Raw genomic sequence first — 18,430 nt, 5'->3', positions numbered from 1 at the left:
CCGCCATCTTCGCCTGAGCACAGGCGAAGTTGGCGAGGTCAAGATTCCAGGCCACGTGCTGACAACGATGGCGAACGAGTGAAGAGACTCGTTGACTTTTTGAAGATATTAACAGAGGTGTGGACTCGAGTCATGTGACTTGGACTCGTGTCAGACTCGAGTCATGAATTTGATGACTTGCGACTCGACTTGGACTTGCATAACAATGACTTTGTCCCACCTATGAGATGTGGACTCGAGTCATGTGACTTGGACTCGAGTCAGACTCGAGTCATGAATTTGATGACTTGCGACTCGACTTGGACTTGCATAACAATGACTTTGTCCCACCTCTGGATATTAACATTACATTTGTTACCATGTTACAGTGCGTTAGTATCCGTTCTTTTTCCATTAAAAACGACAGTCCCATATAAGTGTTAACATGATTTTGTTAAGCACCCTAATTTAAACATTATTGATATAATGTCACGGCTAGATATTTCCACATGATGATACAGTCGTTTAGTTTTAGTGTGGGTTGCTGTGGGTCTCTATGGTTCTGCGTGAGTCCCAGGATCTCTGTGGGTCTCCGTGAGTGTGGGTCTCTGCGGGTCTCTGCGGGTCTCTTGGCGTCTACAGAAACACGCGCTTCGAGTGTTTGGCTGGGACACATTTACACGAGATGATGATGGTATCAGCCACGCCGCTGAGCTAGCCCAGTGGGCTTCACCTGGTAAGATGACAACATTGTTTAGTTGTATTCAGATAGAGAGAGAGGAGAACTTAGAGAGAGAGAGGACGACTCAGACAGAGAGAGGATGACTCAGAGAGAGAAAGAGAGGCAGCAGCGGCAGCGGCAGCAGCGGCAGCAGCGAGGCGTTAACATTTCCCCGAGCTCTGCAGTCCTCGATATATCTATACGGAGAGAGAGAGAGAGATGAGATGTTTCCAAGCAATTAACGGTGAGTGGTATCTCTGGGTTTTTTTTTTTAACACGACGTAATCTCAACTGTTGTGGATTTGATGGGTACGGGAGAGGTTGGTCAAATCTGACCATGAAAAAACGAAAAAACGCTAAACTAAACAATGTTTTCCTTTATTTCAGCAGGCGAGGTACCACTGACATTTGCGGCTATTTTGCCGAAGCGACCTGAACACCACGAAAGTTATAGCTCGACGAATTGGCGATGAATTATCATCATCATCATCACGGGGGAAATATTATAGCAGGAGCCACATACTCTCTTAAACTTGTGATGTTGTTGATTCTAATTGTGGAGGGGCAGAGAGAGAGACACGCAAACTCCAAATATACAGCAGCAGGCGTCAGGGTCGGGATCGAAACCCACGACCTCCTGCACACCAGACGAGGTAGTTAACATCCATAGCCACCGTGATGATGAGATAGAGAGACACGCAAACTACAAATATACAGCAGCAGGCGTCAGGGTCCGGTTTGAACCCACGACCTCCTGCACACCAGGCGAGGTAGTTAACATCTCCCAGCCACCGTGGGATCGTTGATGAACCATACAATTTATTCCCCGCGTTGTATGCGCCGTGTGTTGGACTTCTTTCGCACCGTACACAGTTGACCGTTACGTGAACGTCTGCGACAAAAAGCGACGGAGAGAGAGAACGCCGGGTCGCGGGAGGTCGGAAGAGGAGAGAGAGGTAAGAGGAGAGACGGAAGAGAGGGGGGTAGAGAGAGGGGGTAGAGAGAGGGGGTAGAGAGAGAGGGGGTAGAGAGAGAGGGGGGTAGAGAGAAGGGGTAGAGAGAGATAGGGGGTAGAGAGAGGGGGTAGAGAGGGGGGGGGGGAAGAGAGAGAGGGGGTAGAGAGAGGGGGGGTAGAGAGAGAGGGTAGACAGAGTGGGTATAGAGAGGGGGGGGGGGGTAGAGAGAGGGGGTAGAGAGAGAGAGGGGGTAGACAGAGGGGGTAGAGAGAAGGGGTAGAGAGAAGGGGTAGAGAGAGAGGGGTAGAGAGAGAGGGTAGAGAGATGGGGGGTAGAGAGAGAGGGTAGACAGAGTGGGTATAGAGAGGGGGGGGGGTAGAGAGAGGGGGTAGAGAGAGAGGGGGTAGAGAGATGGGGGGTAGAGAGAGAGGGGGTAGAGAGATGGGGGGTAGAGAGAGAGGGTAGACAGAGTGGGTATAGAGAGGGGGGGGGGGTAGAGAGAGGGGGTAGAGAGAGAGGGGGTAGAGAGATGGGGGGTAGAGAGAGAGGGGGTAGAGAGATGGGGGGTAGAGAGAGAGGGTAGACAGAGTGGGTATAGAGAGGGGGGGGGGTAGAGAGAGGGGGTAGAGAGAGAGGGAAGGAGTACGGAGGAGGAGAGCAGAGCGTGAAATCTTTTGTGAAATCTTTCATTTAAAAAGGTGGGGGGGGGGCACATAAAGCAAAGCATTGAAAAAAAACAAAAAATAAAAATGATGAACGAAGCAAAGTGCCGACTACACCGATCATCTTCTTGTTTCCTCTGATCGTAACAAAATAAAAAGAGAGAGAAGAGACGGAGAGAGAGAGAAAGAGAGGAGAATATTCGAGACTGGACCCTCGTATTTTCGCTCGCGGGCAGATTAAAGACATCAGTGCGGTTTAAGGAGGGAGACAGCCAGAGGTGTGGACTCGAGTCATGTGACTTGGACTCGAGTCAGACTCGAGTCATGAATTTGATGACTTGCGACTCGACTTGGACTTGCATAACAATGACTTTGTCCCACCTCTGGAGACAGCGGAGGAGAGAGGGGGGGGGAGATGGGGGGGGGGGAGAGGGATAGGAGATGGGGGAGAGAGCGAGAGGGGCATGAAAATTACATAAAGCAAAGTTATTAACAAAAAATAATAATAATAAAAATACGAAATGATGAACGAAAAAAAAGACAGAGCTGGCTTAGAACGAGAGAGACCTACAGAGACAATGATGGAGAAAGAGCGAGAGAGAGAGAGCGAGAGAGTGAGCGAGAGGTGGGGGTTTACATGAAGCAAAGTTAAAAAATGTAAAAAAAAAAATTACGAAATGATGAACGAAGCAAAGTGCCGACTACACCGAGCATCTTCTTGTTTCCACTGATCGTAAAAAAAGAGAGATAAACTCAAACTAATTTTTAATTTTACCAGGTGAGGCCCCTACTGATCTGCTACGGTAGCAACATTTTTTTATAGAAGCGACCTGACCATCACAAACGATAGGGCAACGAAGTGGCTCGTCATCTCGTCGTCGCGTGGAGATGTTATAGCAGCAGTCAAATACTCTCGAAACACGTGGACGTTGTTGATTCTGAACGTGGAGGGGGGGAAAGACCGATGGACCCGGAGAAAAAAAAAATCCACGCGACCACGGGGAGAGCGAGAGAGAGAGAGACACGCAAACTCCAAATATACAGCAGCAGCAGCAGCAGGCGTCAGGGTCGGGATCGAACCCACGACCTCCTGTAGACCAGGCGAGGTCGTTAACATCTCCTAGCCACCGTGACGATGATGAGATAGAGATGCAAATTCCAAATATAGAGCAGCAGGCGTCATCAGGGTCGGGATCGAACCCACGACCTCCTGTACACCAGGCGAGGTAGTTAACATCTCACCACGGGGAGAGAGAGAGAGACACGCAAACTCCAAATATACAGCAGCAGCAGCAGCAGGCGTCAGGGGTCGGGATCGAACCCACGAGAGAGAGAGAGAGAGACATGGAGAGAGAGTGAACGGCAAGAGCTCCGGCAGTACATATACTAAAATTGGAACGATACAGAGAAGATTAGCATGGCCCCTGCGCAAGGATGACACGCAAATTCGAGAGAGAGAGAGAGAGGTAGGGAGTGCGGGAGAGACGGGGGGCGGGGGAGCGAGCGAGACGTGGACTGCAGAGAGAGAGAGAGGGGGGGGCAAAGGAGATCGCCAAAGCTCATGTTGACGGTGTCAACAGAGGCTTCTCGACCGAACAAGGAGGTTCGGGAGATTCTCACACGCAGTTTAAAAACTTAAACACTCACCAAAGACAAAGGTCCCCCGCGTAGCCCTCACTGGCTGGTGGGGGCAAGTGTCTGGCAACGAGCAATGCCGGCACAACGCCCGGCCGCCTTTGTCTCTCCAGTGGCGATGTTCAACCATCGCACAGGGTACTCGTTCGAGGCTGAGTCCACCTAGGGAAAGGCCCAGAACCGGTTCAGATCGTCGTGAGCGGGAATCGAGCTCGGGAATCGCAGGTGTTCGCAGCGCAGCGCTAACCGCAGCGCCACCGCTCCCCCTCCCCCAATAGCTGAAGTTTGCACGCCGCGGCAATGATCAGGTCGGGTCGATGGAGCAGAGGGTCCAGGACATGTTGGGTGATTCGCCACTGATGGTGGCCGTGAGCGGGAAGTGAACTCGTGGCCAGCTGCCACTGCCCCCCCCCCACACGCAACAAAGACAAAGATCCCCCGTGTAGCCTTCAGAGACCGCTGGGGCAAGTGCTGTCGGCGGTGGCAGGTTAGTAACATCAACATCATCTTCTTGGTTCTTTCGGTAAAGTCACGTAGAATGGAAATAAAAAAAAATAATAAAATAAATTTATGGAAATAATAAAATAATGATAACATTTATGGAAATAATAAAATAATAATAAACAATTTTTCTTATTTTATTATTTCCATTCTACGTGACTTTACCGAAAGAACCAAGAAGATGAATCCCTGCAGTCACGAAAGCTTTAAATCGAAAATCAACATCATCATCATCATCACATCTTCATCCAGCAGCAGATAGACCATGATGAATACACTGAGAGGCAGAGGGAGGAGCACGCGGATTCGAGGGCACACACACACAGGGGCTGGAGACGTCGTCGTCGTCATCATCATCATCACAGTGATGTTCATCTAGCGGTGGATAGACCACGGTGAACATCGCCTGGGCAAGACGCAGTGTCACTGCGAGAAGGGACGAGGGTGGTGGTGGTGGTGGTGGTTGTGGTGGTGGTGATGGTGGTGGTGGTGGTGATGGTGGTGGTGATGGTGGTGATGGTGGTGGTGATGGTGGTGGTGGTGGTGATGGTGGTGGTGATGGTGGTGATGGTGGTGGTGATGGTGGTGGTGGTGGTGGTGATGGTGGTGGTGATGGTGGTGTTGGTGGTGGTGATGGTGGTGGTGATGATGATGGTGACGGTGGTGATGGTGGTGGTGGTGGTGGTGGTGATGGTGGTGGTGATGGTGGTGGTGATGGTGGTGTTGGTGGTGGTGATGGTGGTGGTGGTGATGGTGGTGGTGATGGTGGTGTTGGTGGTGGTGATGGTGGTGATGATGATGGTGACGGTGGTGATGGTGGTGGTGGTGATGGTGATGGTGCTGGTGGTGGTGGTGATGGTGGTGGTGATGGTGGTGATGGTGGTGGTGATGGTGGTGGTGATGATGATGGTGACGGTGGTGATGGTGGTGGTGGTGATGGTGGTGGTGATGGTGGTGGTGATGGTGGTGGTGGTGGTGTTGGTGGTGGTGACGGTCGTGGTGATAGTGGTGATGGTGGTGGTGGTGATGATGATGGTGATGGTGGTGGTGATGGTGGTGGTGATGGTGGTGATGGTGGTGGTGATGATGATGGTGATGGTGGTGGTGATGGTGGTGACGGTGGTGGTGATGGTGGTGATGGTGGTGGTGGTGGTGATGATGATGGTGACGGTGGTGGTGATGGTTGTGATGGTGGTGGTGATGGTGGTGATGGTGGTGATGGTGGTGGTGATGGTGGTGATGGTGGTGGTGGTGATGGTAGTGATGGTGGTGGTGATGGTGGTGATGGTGGTGGTGGTGATGATGGTGACGGTGGTGGTGATGGTGGTGATCGTGGTGGTGAACGAAGCAAAGTGCCGACTACACCGACCATCTTCTTGTTTCCTCTGATCGCCAAAACGAAGAGAGAGAGTGAGCGAGTGAGGGAGCTGTCACCCAGCAGTGGATTGACCACGGCTGACGGGGATTGCAATTCTGGGAGTGAAACGGACGGGAGGCGAGAGAGCGAGCAGACAGGGAGATGGGGGGGGGAGAGGTGGGAGGAGGAGATGGAGGGGAGAGGGGGTGAGTGCGAGGAGAGCGAAAAAGAGGGAGCGTGGGGTGGGAGGGAGACTTTGGATACCCGAAGGGCGACGTACCCCAACATCTTCAGGGGCTGGTCAACGTGCTCGTCGGCTATGCCAAGCTCGCCGTGCACAGGGCGAGCAAGATGGCCCTGGAGGGGAAACGTCCGGCCAGCAGCCTGGGTATCTCCCGCGCTCTGGTCGGAGCCAGGGTGTGTGAGCTGGAGTTCCGCCATGCGCGGCTGACCCACGCCGTGCCGGCCTTCAAGGAGCAGTGGGCGATGGAGGAGGCCGTGTGCTCGGTGGCAGATGACGGGGAGCTCTGCGTGCTGATATGAGCTACCCGTCGGACGCCGTCGGACTGCGAGAAGGGCTGCGTGCAGAACGAGAGTGAGCGAGAGAGTGACCGAGAGAGTGACCGAGAGAGTGAGCGAGGGAGTGAGCGAGAGAGTGGGCGAGGGAGTGAGTGAGAGAGTGAGCGAGAGAGTGAGCGAGAGAGTGAGCGAGAGAGTGACCGAGAGAGTGGGCGAGAGAGTGAGCGAGAGAGTGAGCGAGAGAGTGAGCGAGAGAGTGAGCGAGAGAGTGACCGAGAGAGTGAGTTAGAGAGTGACCGAGAGAGTGACCGAGAGAGTGACCGAGAGAGTGACCGAAAGAGTGAGCGAGAGAGTGAGCGAGAGAGTGAGCGAGAGAGTGAGCGAGAAAGTGAGTGAGAGAGTGAGTGAGAGAGTGAGCGAGAGAGTGACCGAGAGAGTGACCGAGAGAGTGAGTTAGAGAGTGACCGAGAGAGTGACCGAGAGAGTGACCGAGAGAGTGACCGAAAGAGTGAGCGAGAGAGTGAGCGAGAGAGTGACCGAGAAAGTGAGTGAGAGAGTGGGCGAGAGAGTGACCGAGAGAGTGAGCGAGAGAGTGACCGAGAGAGTGGGCGAGAGAGTGAGCGAGAGAGTGAGCGAGAGAGTGAGCGAGAGAGTGAGCGAGAAAGTGAGCGAGAGAGTGAGCGAGAGAGTGACCGAGAAAGTGAGTGAGAGAGTGAGCGAGAGAGTGAGCGAGAGAGTGAGCGAGAGAGTGACCGAGAGAGTGGGCGAGAGAGTGAGCGAGAGAGTGAGCGAGAGAGTGACCGAGAAAGTGAGTGAGAGAGTGGGCGAGAGAGTGACCGAGAGAGTGAGCGAGAGAGTGACCGAGAGAGTGGGCGAGAGAGTGAGCGAGAGAGTGAGCGAGAGAGTGAGTGAGAGAGTGAGCGAGAAAGTGAGCGAGAGAGTGAGCGAGAGAGTGACCGAGAAAGTGAGTGAGAGAGTGAGCGAGAGAGTGAGCGAGAGAGTGAGCGAGAGAGTGACCGAGAGAGTGGGCGAGAGAGTGAGCGAGAAAGTGAGCGAGAGAGTGAGCGAGAGAGTGAGCGAGAGAGTGAGCGAGAGAGTGAGCGAGAGAGTGACCGAGAGAGTGAGCGAGAGAGTGAGCGAGAGAGTGAGTGAGAGAGTGAGCGAGAGAGTGACCGAGAAAGTGAGTGAGAGAGTGAGCGAGTGAGTGAGCGAGAGAGTGAGCGAGAGAGTGAGCGAGAGAGTGAGCGAGAGAGTGACCGAGAGAGTGGGCGAGAGAGTGAGCGAGAAAGTGAGCGAGAGAGTGACCGAGAGAGTGGGCGAGAGAGTGAGCGAGAGAGTGAGCGAGAGAGTGGGCGAGAGAGTGAGCGAGAAAGTGAGCGAGAGAGTGACCGAGAGAGTGGGCGAGAGAGTGAGCGAGAGAGTGAGCGAGAGAGTGAGCGAGAGAGTGAGCGAGAGAGTGACCGAGAGAGTGAGCGAGAGAGTGACCGAGAGAGTGGGCGAGAGAGTGAGCGAGAAAGTGAGCGAGAGAGTGACCGAGAGAGTGGGCGAGAGAGTGAGCGAGAGAGTGAGCGAGAGAGTGAGCGAGAGAGTGACCGAGAGAGTGAGCGAGAGAGTGAGCGAGAGAGTGACCGAGAGAGTGAGTGAGAGAGTGAGCGAGAGAGTGACCGAGAGAGTGAGCGAGAGAGTGAGCGAGAGAGTGACCGAGAGAGTGAGTGAGAGAGTGAGCGAGAGAGTGACCGAGAAAGTGAGTGAGAGAGTGAGCGAGAGAGTGAGCGAGAGAGTGAGCGAGAGAGTGAGCGAGAGAGTGAGCGAGAGAGTGAGCGAGAGAGTGACCGAGAGAGTGAGTGAGAGAGTGAGCGAGAGAGTGACCGAGAAAGTGAGTGAGAAAGTGAGCGAGAGAGTGAGCGAGAGAGTGAGCGAGAGATTGGGCGAGAGAGTGAGCGAGAGAGTGACCGAGAGAGTGAGCGAGAGAGTGAGCGAGAGAGTGACCGAGAGATTGACCGAGAGAGTGAGTGAGAGAGTGAGCGAGAGAGTGACCGAGAAAGTGAGTGAGAAAGTGAGCGAGAGAGTGAGCGAGAGAGTGAGCGAGAGAGTGGGCGAGAGAGTGAGCGAGAGAGTGACCGAGAGAGTGAGCGAGAGAGTGAGCGAGAGAGTGAGCGAGAGATTGACCGAGAGAGTGAGTGAGAGAGTGAGCGAGAGAGTGACCGAGAAAGTGAGTGAGAAAGTGAGCGAGAGAGTGAGCGAGAGAGTGGGCGAGAGAGTGAGCGAGAGAGTGGGCGAGAGAGTGAGCGAGAGAGTGGGCGAGAGAGTGAGCGAGAGAGTGACCGAGAGAGTGGGCGAGAGAGTGAGCGAGACAGTGAGCGAGAGAGTGAGCGAGAGAGTGGGCGAGAGAGTGAGCGAGAGAGTGACCGAGAGAGTGGGCGAGAGAGTGAGCGAGAGAGTGAGCGAGAGAGTGAGCGAGAGAGTGGGCGAGAGAGTGGGCGAGGGAGTGACCGAGAGAGTGAGCGAGAGAGTGACCGAGAGAGTGAGCGAGAGAGTGAGCGAGAGAGTGACCGAGAGAGTGAGTGAGAGAGTGAGCGAGAGAGTGACCGAGAGAGTGAGCGAGAGAGTGAGCGAGAAACTGAGCGAGAGAGTGACCGAGAGAGTGAGCGAGAGAGTGACCGAGAGAGTGAGTGAGAGAGTGAGCGAGAGAGTGACCGAGAGAGTGAGCGAGAGAGTGAGCGAGAGAGTGACCGAGAAAGTGAGCGAGAGAGTGAGCGAGAGAGTGAGCGAGAAACTGAGCGAGAGAGTGAGCGAGAGAGTGAGCGAGAGAGTGAGCGAGAGAGTGAGCGAGAGAGTGAGCGAGAGAGTGAGCGAGAGAGTGAGCGAGAGAGTGAGCGAGAGAGTGAGCGAGAGAGTGAGCGAGAAAGTGACCGAGAGAGTGAGCGAGAAACTGAGCGAGAGAGTGAGCGAGAGAGTGAGCGAGAGAGTGAGCGAGAGAGTGAGCGAGAGAGTGAGCGAGAGAGTGAGCGAGAGAGTGAGCGAGAGAGTGAGCGAGAGAGTGACCGAGAGAGTGAGCGAGAGAGTGAGCGAGAAAGTGACCGAGAGAGTGAGCGAGAAACTGAGCGAGAGAGTGAGCGAGAGAGTGACCGAGAGAGTGAGCGAGAGAGTGAGCGAGAGAGTGAGCGAGAGAGTGACCGAGAGAGTGAGCGAGAAACTGAGCGAGAGAGTGAGCGAGAGAGTGAGCGAGAGAGTGAGCGAGAGAGTGAGCGAGAGAGTGAGCGAGAGAGTGAGCGAGAAACTGAGCGAGAGAGTGAGCGAGAGAGTGAGCGAGAGAGTGAGCGAGAGAGTGAGCGAGAGAGTGACCGAGAGAGTGAGCGAGAGAGTGAGCGAGAGAGTGAGCGAGAGAGTGACCGAGAGAGTGAGCGAGAGAGTGAGCGAGAGAGTGAGCGAGAGAGTGACCGAGAGAGTGAGCGAGAGAGTGAGCGAGAGAGTGAGCGAGAAACTGAGCGAGAGAGTGAGCGAGAGAGTGAGCGAGAGAGTGAGCGAGAGAGTGAGCGAGAGAGTGACCGAGAGAGTGAGCGAGAGAGTGAGCGAGAGAGTGACCGAGAGAGTGAGCGAGAAACTGAGCGAGAGAGTGAGCGAGAGATTGAGCGAGAGAGTGACCGAGAGAGTGAGCGAGAGAGTGAGCGAGAGAGTGACCGAGAGAGTGAGCGAGAAACTGAGCGAGAGAGTGAGCGAGAGAGTGACCGAGAGAGTGAGCGAGAGAGTGACCGAGAGAGTGAGCGAGAGAGTGACCGAGAGAGTGAGCGAGAGAGTGACCGAGAGAGTGACCGAGAGAGTGAGCGAGAAACTGAGCGAGAGAGTGAGCGAGAGAGTGAGCGAGAGAGTGACAGAGAGAGTGAGCGAGAGAGTGAGCGAGAGAGTGGGCGAGGGAGTGGGCGAGAGAGTGAGCGAGAGAGTGAGCGAGAGAGTGAGCGAGAAACTGAGCGAGAGAGTGAGCGAGAGAGTGAGCGAGAGAGTGAGCGAGAGAGTGAGCGAGAGAGTGACCGAGAGAGTGACCGAGAGAGTGACCGAGAGAGTGACCGAGAGAGTGACCGAGAGGGTGAGCGAGAGAGTGAGCGAGAGAGTGAGCGAGAGAGTGACCGAGAGAGTGAGCGAGAGAGTGACCGAGAGAGTGAGCGAGAGAGTGAGCGAGAGAGTGAGCGAGAGAGTGAGCGAGAGAGTGAGCGAGAGAGTGAGCGAGAGAGTGAGCGAGAGAGTGACCGAGAGAGTGAGCGAGAAACTGAGCGAGAGAGTGAGCGAGAGAGTGAGCGAGAGAGTGACCGAGAGAGTGAGCGAGAGAGTGAGCGAGAGAGTGGGCGAGGGAGTGGGCGAGAGAGTGAGCGAGAGAGTGAGCGAGAGAGTGAGCGAGAAACTGAGCGAGAGAGTGAGCGAGAGAGTGAGCGAGAGAGTGAGCGAGAGAGTGAGCGAGAGAGTGAGCGAGAGAGTGACCGAGAGAGTGAGCGAGAGAGTGACCGAGAGAGTGACCGAGAGAGTGAGCGAGAAACTGAGCGAGAGAGTGAGCGAGAGAGTGACCGAGAGAGTGAGCGAGAGAGTGAGCGAGAGAGTGAGCGAGAGAGTGACCGAGAGAGTGAGCGAGAGAGTGACCGAGAGAGTGACCGAGAGAGTGAGCGAGAAACTGAGCGAGAGAGTGAGCGAGAGAGTGAGCGAGAGAGTGACCGAGAGAGTGACCGAGAGAGTGAGCGAGGGAGTGAGTGAGAGAGTGACCGAGAGAGTTAGCGAGAGAGTGACCGAGAGAGTGACCGAGAGAGTGAGCGAGGGAGTGAGTGAGAGAGTGACCGAGAGAGTGAGCGAGAGAGTGACCGAGAGAGTGGGCGAGAGAGTGACCGAGAGAGTGACCGAGAGAGTGACCGAGAGAGTGACCGAGAGAGTGAGCGAGAAAGTGAGCGAGAGAGTGAGCGAGAGAGTGAGCGAGAGAGTGGGCGAGAAAGTGAGTGAGAGAGTGAGCGAGAGAGTGGCCAAGAGAGTGAGTGAGAGAGTGAGCGAGAGAGTGAGCGAGAGAGTGAGCGAGAAAGTGAGTGAGAGAGTGAGCGAGAGAGTGACCGAGAGAGTGAGTGAGAGAGTGAGTGAGAGAGTGAGCGAGAGAGTGAGCGAGAAAGTGAGTGAGAGAGTGAGCGAGAGAGTGACCGAGAGAGTGAGTGAGAGAGTGAGTGAGAAAGTGAGCGAGAAAGTGAGTGAGAGAGTGAGCGAGAGAGTGAGCGAGAGAGTGACCGAGAGAGTGAGCGAGAGAGTGAGCGAGAGAGTGAGCGAGAGAGTGACCGAGAGAGTGACCCAGAGAGTGACCGAGAGAGTGGGCGAGAGAGTGACCGAGAGAGTGACCGAGAGAGTGACCGAGAGAGTGACCGAGAGAGTGAGCGAGAGAGTGAGCGAGAGAGTGGGCGAGAGAGTGAGCGAGAGAGTGACCGAGAGAGTGAGCGAGAAAGTGAGCGAGCGAGTGACCGAGAGAGTGAGCGAGAGAGTGAGCGAGAGAGTGACCGAGAGAGTGAGCGAGAAAGTGAGCGAGCGAGTGACCGAGAGAGTGAGCGAGAAAGTGAGCGAGCGAGTGACCGAGAGAGTGGGCGAGAGAGTGAGCGAGAGAGTGACCGAGAGAGTGAGCGAGAGAGTGACCGAGAGAGTGACCGAGAGAGTGGGCGAGAGAGTGACCGAGAGAGTGACCGAGAGAGTGAGCGAGAGAGTGAGCGAGAGAGTGGGCGAGAGAGTGAGCGAGAGAGTGACCGAGAGAGTGACCGAGAGAGTGAGCGAGAGAGTGAGCGAGAGAGTGGGCGAGAGAGTGAGCGAGAGAGTGACCGAGAGAGTGACCGAGAGAGTGACCGAGAGAGTGACCGAGAGAGTGAGCGAGAAAGTGAGCGAGAGAGTGAGCGAGAGAGTGAGCGAGAGAGTGACCGAGAGAGTGAGCGAGAAAGTGAGCGAGCGAGTGAGCGAGAGAGTGAGCGAGAGAGTGAGCGAGAGAGTGACCGAGAGAGTGAGCGAGAGAGTGGGCGAGGGAGTGGGCGAGAGAGTGATCGAGAGAGTGACCGAGAGAGTGAGCGAGAGAGTGACCGAGAGAGTGAGCGAGAGAGTGAGCGAGAGAGTGAGCGAGAAAGTGAGTGAGAGAGTGAGCGAGAGAGTGACCGAGAGAGTGAGTGAGAGAGTGAGTGAGAGAGTGAGCGAGAGAGTGAGCGAGAGAGTGAGCGAGAGAGTGACCGAGAGAGTGAGCGAGAGAGTGAGCGAGAGAGTGGGCGAGAGAGTGGGCGAGAGAGTGACCGAGAGAGTGACCGAGAGAGTGAGCGAGAAAGTGAGCGAGAGAGTGAGCGAGAGAGTGAGCGAGAGAGTGGGCGAGAAAGTGAGTGAGAGAGTGAGCGAGAGAGTGAGTGAGAGAGTGAGCGAGAAAGTGAGTGAGAGAGTGAGCGAGAGAGTGGCCGAGAGAGTGAGTGAGAGAGTGACCGAGAAAGTGAGCGAGAGAGTGAGCGAGAGAGTGAGCGAGAGAGTGAGCGAGAGAGTGAGTGAGAGAGTGAGCGAGAAAGTGAGTGAGAGAGTGAGCGAGAAAGTGAGTGAGAGAGTGAGCGAGAAAGTGAGCGAGAGAGTGAGCGAGAGAGTGAGTGAGAGAGTGAGCGAGAAAGTGAGTGAGAGAGTGAGCGAGAGAGTGAGTGAGAGAGTGAGTGAGAGAGTGAGCGAGAGAGTGAGCGAGAGAGTGAGCGAGAGAGTGAGCGAGAGAGTGAGTGAGAGAGTGACCGAGAAAGTGAGCGAGAGAGTGAGCGAGAGAGTGAGCGAGAGAGTGAGCGAGAGAGTGAGTGAGAGAGTGAGCGAGAAAGTGAGTGAGAGAGTGAGCGAGAGAGTGAGTGAGAGAGTGAGTGAGAGAGTGAGCGAGAGAGTGAGTGAGAGAGTGACCGAGAAAGTGAGCGAGAGAGTGAGTGAGAGAGTGAGTGAGAGAGTGGCCGAGAGAGTGGCCGAGAAAGTGAGCGAGAGAGTGAGCGAGAAAGTGAGTGAGAGAGTGAGCGAGAGAGTGAGTGAGAGAGTGACCGAGAAAGTGAGCGAGAGAGTGAGCGAGAGAGTGAGCGAGAGAGTGAGCGAGAGAGTGAGTGAGAGAGTGAGCGAGAAAGTGAGTGAGAGAGTGAGCGAGAGAGTGAGTGAGAGAGTGAGCGAGAAAGTGAGTGAGAGAGTGAGTGAGAGAGTGGCCGAGAGAGTGGCCGAGAAAGTGGGTGAGAAAGTGAGTGAGAGAGTGAGCGAGAAAGTGAGTGAGAAAGTGAGTGAGAGAGTGACCGAGAGAGTGAGTGAGAGAGTGAGCGAGAAAGTGAGTGAGAGAGTGAGCGAGAGAGTGAGCGAGAGAGTGGCCGAGAAAGTGGGCGAGAAAGTGAGCGAGAGAGTGGCCGAGAAAGTGAGTGAGAGAGTGAGCGAGAGAGTGACCGAGAGAGTGAGCGAGAGAGTGAGCGAGAGAGTGAGCGAGAGAGTGAGCGAGAGAGTGACCGAGAGAGTGAGCGAGAGAGTGACCGAGAGAGTGAGCGAGAGAGTGAGCGAGAGAGTGGCCGAGAAAGTGAGCGAGAGAGTGAGCGAGAGAGTGACCGAGAGAGTGAGCGAGAGAGTGAGCGAGAGAGTGACCGAGAGAGTGAGTGAGAGAGTGAGCGAGAGAGTGACCGAGAGAGTGAGTGAGAGAGTGAGCGAGAGAGTTAGCGAGAGAGTGACCGAGAGAGTGAGTGAGAGAGTGAGCGAGAGAGTGACCGAGAGAGTGAGCGAGAGAGTGGCCGAGAAAGTGGGCGAGAAAGTGAGCGAGAGAGTGACCGAGAGAGTGAGTGAGAGAGTGAGCGAGAGAGTGACCGAGAGAGTGAGCGAGAGAGTGAGCGAGAGAGTGACCGAGAGAGTGAGTGAGAGAGTGAGCGAGAGAGTGACCGAGAGAGTGAGTGAGAGAGTGAGCGAGAGAGTGAGCGAGAGAGTGAGCGAGAAAGTGAGTGAGAGAGTGAGCGAGAGAGTGACCGAGAGAGTGAGCGAGAGAGTGGCCGAGAAAGTGGGCGAGAAAGTGAGCGAGAGAGTGACCGAGAGAGTGAGTGAGAGAGTGAGCGAGAGAGTGACCGAGAGAGTGAGCGAGAGAGTGAGCGAGAGAGTGACCGAGAGAGTGACCGAGAGAGTGACCGAGAGAGTGACCGAGAGAGTGAGCGAGAGAGTGAGCGAGAGAGTGACCGAGAGAGTGAGCGAGAAAGTGAGCGAGAAAGTGAGCGAGAGAGTGAGCGAGAGAGTGACCGAGAGAGTGAGCGAGAAAGTGAGCGAGCGAGTGAGCGAGAGAGTGAGCGAGAGAGTGAGCGAGAGAGTGGGCGAGGGAGTGAGCGAGAGATTGACCGAGAGAGTGACCGAGAGAGTGGGCGAGGGAGTGGGCGAGAGAGTGATCGAGAGAGTGACCGAGAGAGTGAGCGAGAGAGTGACCGAGAGAGTGACCGAGAGAGTGAGCGAGAGAGTGACCGAGAGAGTGAGCGAGAGAGTGAGTGAGAGAGTGAGCGAGAGAGTGAGCGAGAGAGTGAGCGAGAGAGTGAGTGAGAGAGTGAGCGAGCGAGAGAGTGAGCGAGAGAGTGAGTGAGAGAGTGAGTGAGAGAGTGAGCGAGAGAGTGAGCGAGAGAGTGACCGAGAGAGTGAGCGAGAGAGTGAGTGAGAGAGTGAGTGAGAGAGTGAGCGAGAGAGTGAGCGAGAAAGTGAGTGAGAGAGTGAGCGAGAGAGTGAGTGAGAGAGTGAGTGAGAGAGTGAGCGAGAGAGTGAGCGAGAGAGTGAGCGAGAGAGTGAGCGAGAGAGTGAGCGAGAGAGTGACCGAGAAAGTGAGTGAGAGAGTGAGCGAGAGAGTGAGCGAGAGAGTGAGTGAGAGAGTGAGTGAGAGAGTGAGCGAGAGAGTGAGCGAGAGAGTGAGCGAGAGAGTGAGCGAGAGAGTGAGCGAGAGAGTGAGCGAGAGAGTGAGCGAGAGAGTGACCGAGAAAGTGAGTGAGAGAGTGAGCGAGAGAGTGAGTGAGAGAGTGAGCGAGAGAGTGACCGAGAAAGTGAGTGAGAGAGTGAGCGAGAGAGTGAGCGAGAGAGTGAGCGAGAGAGTGAGCGAGAGAGTGACCGAGAAGTGAGTGAGAGAGTGAGCGAGAGAGTGAGTGAGAGAGTGAGCGAGAGAGTGAGCCGAGAAAGTGAGAGAGAGTGAGCGAGAGAGTGAGTGAGAGAGTGAGCGAGAGAGTGAGCGAGAGAGTGAGCGAGAGAGTGAGCGAGAGAGTGAGCGAGAGAGTGAGCGAGAGAGTGAGCGAGAGAGCGGGCGAGAAAGTGAGTGAGAGAGTGAGCGAGAGAGTGACCGAGAAAGTGAGTGAGAGAGTGAGCGAGAGAGTGACCGAGAGAGTGAGCGAGAGAGTGAGCGAGAGAGTGAGCGAGAAAGTGAGTGAGAGAGTGAGCGAGAGAGTGACCGAGAAAGTGAGTGAGAGAGTGACCGAGAGAGTGAGCGAGAGGGTGAGCGAGGGAGTGAGCGATAGAGTGACCGAGAGAGTGACCGAGAGAGTGACCGAGAGAGTGAGCGAGAGAGTGAGCGAGAGAGTGAGCGAGAAAGTGAGTGAGAGAGTGAGCGAGAAAGTGAGCGAGAGAGTGAGCGAGAAAGTGAGCGAGAAAGTGAGTGAGAGAGTGAGTGAGAGAGTGAGCGAGAGAGTGACCGAGAGAGTGACCGAGAGAGTGAGCGAGAGGGTGAGCGAGAGAGTGAGCGAGAGAGTGGGCGAGAGAGTGGGCGAAAGAGTGATCGAGAGAGTGACCGAGAGAGTGAGCGAGAGAGTGAGCGAGAGAGTGAGCGAGGAGTGAGCGAGAGAGTGACCGAGAGAGTGAGCGAGAGAGTGAGCAAGAGAGTGAGCGAGAGAGTGAGCGAGAGAGTGACCGAGAGAGTGAGCGAGAGAGTGAGCGAGAGAGTGAGCGAGAGAGTGAGCGAGAGAGTGGGCGAGGGAGTGAGCGAGAGAGTGAGCGAGAGAGTGAGCGAGAGAGTGAGCGAGAGAGTGAGCGAGAGAGTGACCGAGAGAGTGGGCGAGAGAGTGAGCGAGAGAGTGACCGAGAGAGTGAGCGAGAGAGTGAGCGAGAGAGTGAGCGAGAGAGTGACCGAGAGAGTGAGCGAGAGAGTGAGCGAGAGAGTGAGCGAGAGAGTGACCGAGAGAGTGAGCGAGAAAGTGAGCGAGAGAGTGACCGAGAGAGTGAGCGAGAGAGTGAGCGAGAGAGACCGAGAGAGTGAGCGAGAGAGTGAGCGAGAGAGTGAGCGAGAGAGTGAGCGAGAGAGTGAGCGAGAGAGTGAGCGAGAGAGTGAGCGAGAGAGTGAGCGAGAGAGTGAGCGAGAGAGTGAGCGAGAGAGTGACCGAGAGAGTGAGCGAGAGAGTGAGCGAGAGAGTGAGCGAGAGAGTGAGCGAGAGAGTGAGCGAGAGAGTGAGCGAGAGAGTGAGCGAGAGAGTGAGCGAGAGAGTGAGCGAGAGGTGGGGGTTTACATAAAGCAACGATTTACAAAAAAACGAAATGATGAACGAAGCAAAGTGCCGAATACACCGAGCATCTTCTTGTTTCCACTGATCGTAAAAAAGAGAGAATGGAGAGAGGGGGGAGAGAGAAAGGAGGAAAGAGAAAGGAGATGGGGGACGGAGATGGGGGGAGAGAGGGGGGAAGTGGGAGGGGGGGAGAGAGATAAGGGAGAGAGAGGGGGGAGAGAGAGGGGGCGGAAAAATCTGTGTTTACAGCTCCTAATCAGTAGTTTATGTTGTTAACGGGTAAGATAAGGGAGGCATGGGGAGTGGAGGGGAGAGAGAGAGATGGTGGGGGGGGGGTCAAAGGGGGGGGGGTTTACATAAAGCAAAGCATTTCAAAAAACATACGAAATGATGAACGAAGCGACGTGCCGACTACACCGAGCATCTTCTTGATTCCTCTGATCGTAAAAAAGAGAGAAGCGACGAGAGGGGAAGGGAGAGGGGGGTGAGAGTTTAGGCGAAGTAGAGCGGCCGGGTGAGTAGAGGAGAGAGTGGGGAGAGAGAGGCGAGCGGTGAAGAGGTGGAGGAGGTTGAGGGAGGTTTGGGTAGGTTGAGGAGGAGGTTGAGGAGGAGGTTGTGGAGGAGGAGGTGGGAGGAGGTGGAAGGAGGAGGTTGAGGAGGTGGAGGAGGTGGAGGAGGAGGTTGAGGAGGTGGAGGAGGTGGAGAGGTGGAGGAGGTGGAGGAGGAGGAGGGGGAGTAGGTTGAGGAGGTGGAGGAGGAGGTGGAGGAGGTTGAGGAGGTGATTGAAGAGGTGGAGGAGGTGGAGTATGAGGTTGAGGAGGAGGTTGTGGAGGAATGAGGTGGAGGAGGTGGAGGAGGAGGTTGAGGGAGGTGGAGGAGGTGGAGGAGGAGGTTGAGGAGGTGGAGGAGGTGGAAGAGGTGGAGGAGGTGGAGGAGGAGGAGGTTGAGGAGGAGGTGGAGGAGGTGGAGGAAGTGGAGGAGGAGGTTGAGGAGGTGGAGGAGGTGGAAGAGGTGGAGGAGGAGGTGGAGGAGGTGGAGGAGGAGGTTGAGGAGGAGGTTGAGGAGGTGGAGGAGGTGGAGGAGGTGGAGGAGGAGGAGGGGGAGTAGGTTGAGGAGGTGGAGGAGGAGGTGGAGGAGGAGGTTGAGGAGGAGGTGGAGGAGGTGGAGGAGGAGGTTGAGGAGGTGGAGGAGGTGGAGGAGGTGGAGGAGGAGGTTGAGGAGGTGGAGGAGGTGGAGGAGGAGGTTGAGGAGGAGGTTGAGGAGGTGGAGGAGGAGGTGGAGGAGGAGGAGGAGGAGGGGGAGTAGGTTGAGGAGGTGGAGGAGGAGGTGGAGGAGGAGGTTGAGGAGGAGGTGGAGGAGATGGAGGAGGAGGTTGAGGAGGTAGAGGAGGTGGAGGAGGTGGAGGAGGAGGTTGAGGAGGTGGAGGAGGTGGAGGAGGAGGTTGAGGAGGAGGTAGAGGAGGTTGAAGAGGTGGAGGAGGTGGAGTATGAGGTTGAGGAGGAGGTGGAGGAGGAGGTTGAGGAGGTGGAGGAGGTAGAGGAGGTGGAGGAGGTGGAGGAGGAGGAGGAGGTGGAGGAGGTGGAGGAGGTTGAGGAGGTGGAGGAGGTGGAGGAGGAGGAGGTGGA

General features: G+C 55.6%; 1 non-coding gene across 1 annotated transcript; it reads left to right on the top strand.

Moving 5' to 3' along the window:
* Positions 1 to 3,684: 3,684 nt before the first annotated feature.
* Positions 3,685 to 3,787, top strand: LOC144945181 (U6 spliceosomal RNA). The gene has a single exon (XR_013639628.1). It is a non-coding gene; the product is annotated as a U6 spliceosomal RNA (small nuclear RNA).
* Positions 3,788 to 18,430: the final 14,643 nt, after the last annotated feature.

This window comes from Lampetra fluviatilis, chromosome 36 (assembly GCF_964198595.1).
Source record: "Lampetra fluviatilis chromosome 36, kcLamFluv1.1, whole genome shotgun sequence".
NCBI lineage: Eukaryota > Metazoa > Chordata > Hyperoartia > Petromyzontiformes > Petromyzontidae > Lampetra > Lampetra fluviatilis.
Note: the sequence above shows the minus strand (reverse complement) of the source record. Positions and strands in the feature narration are given on the sequence as shown.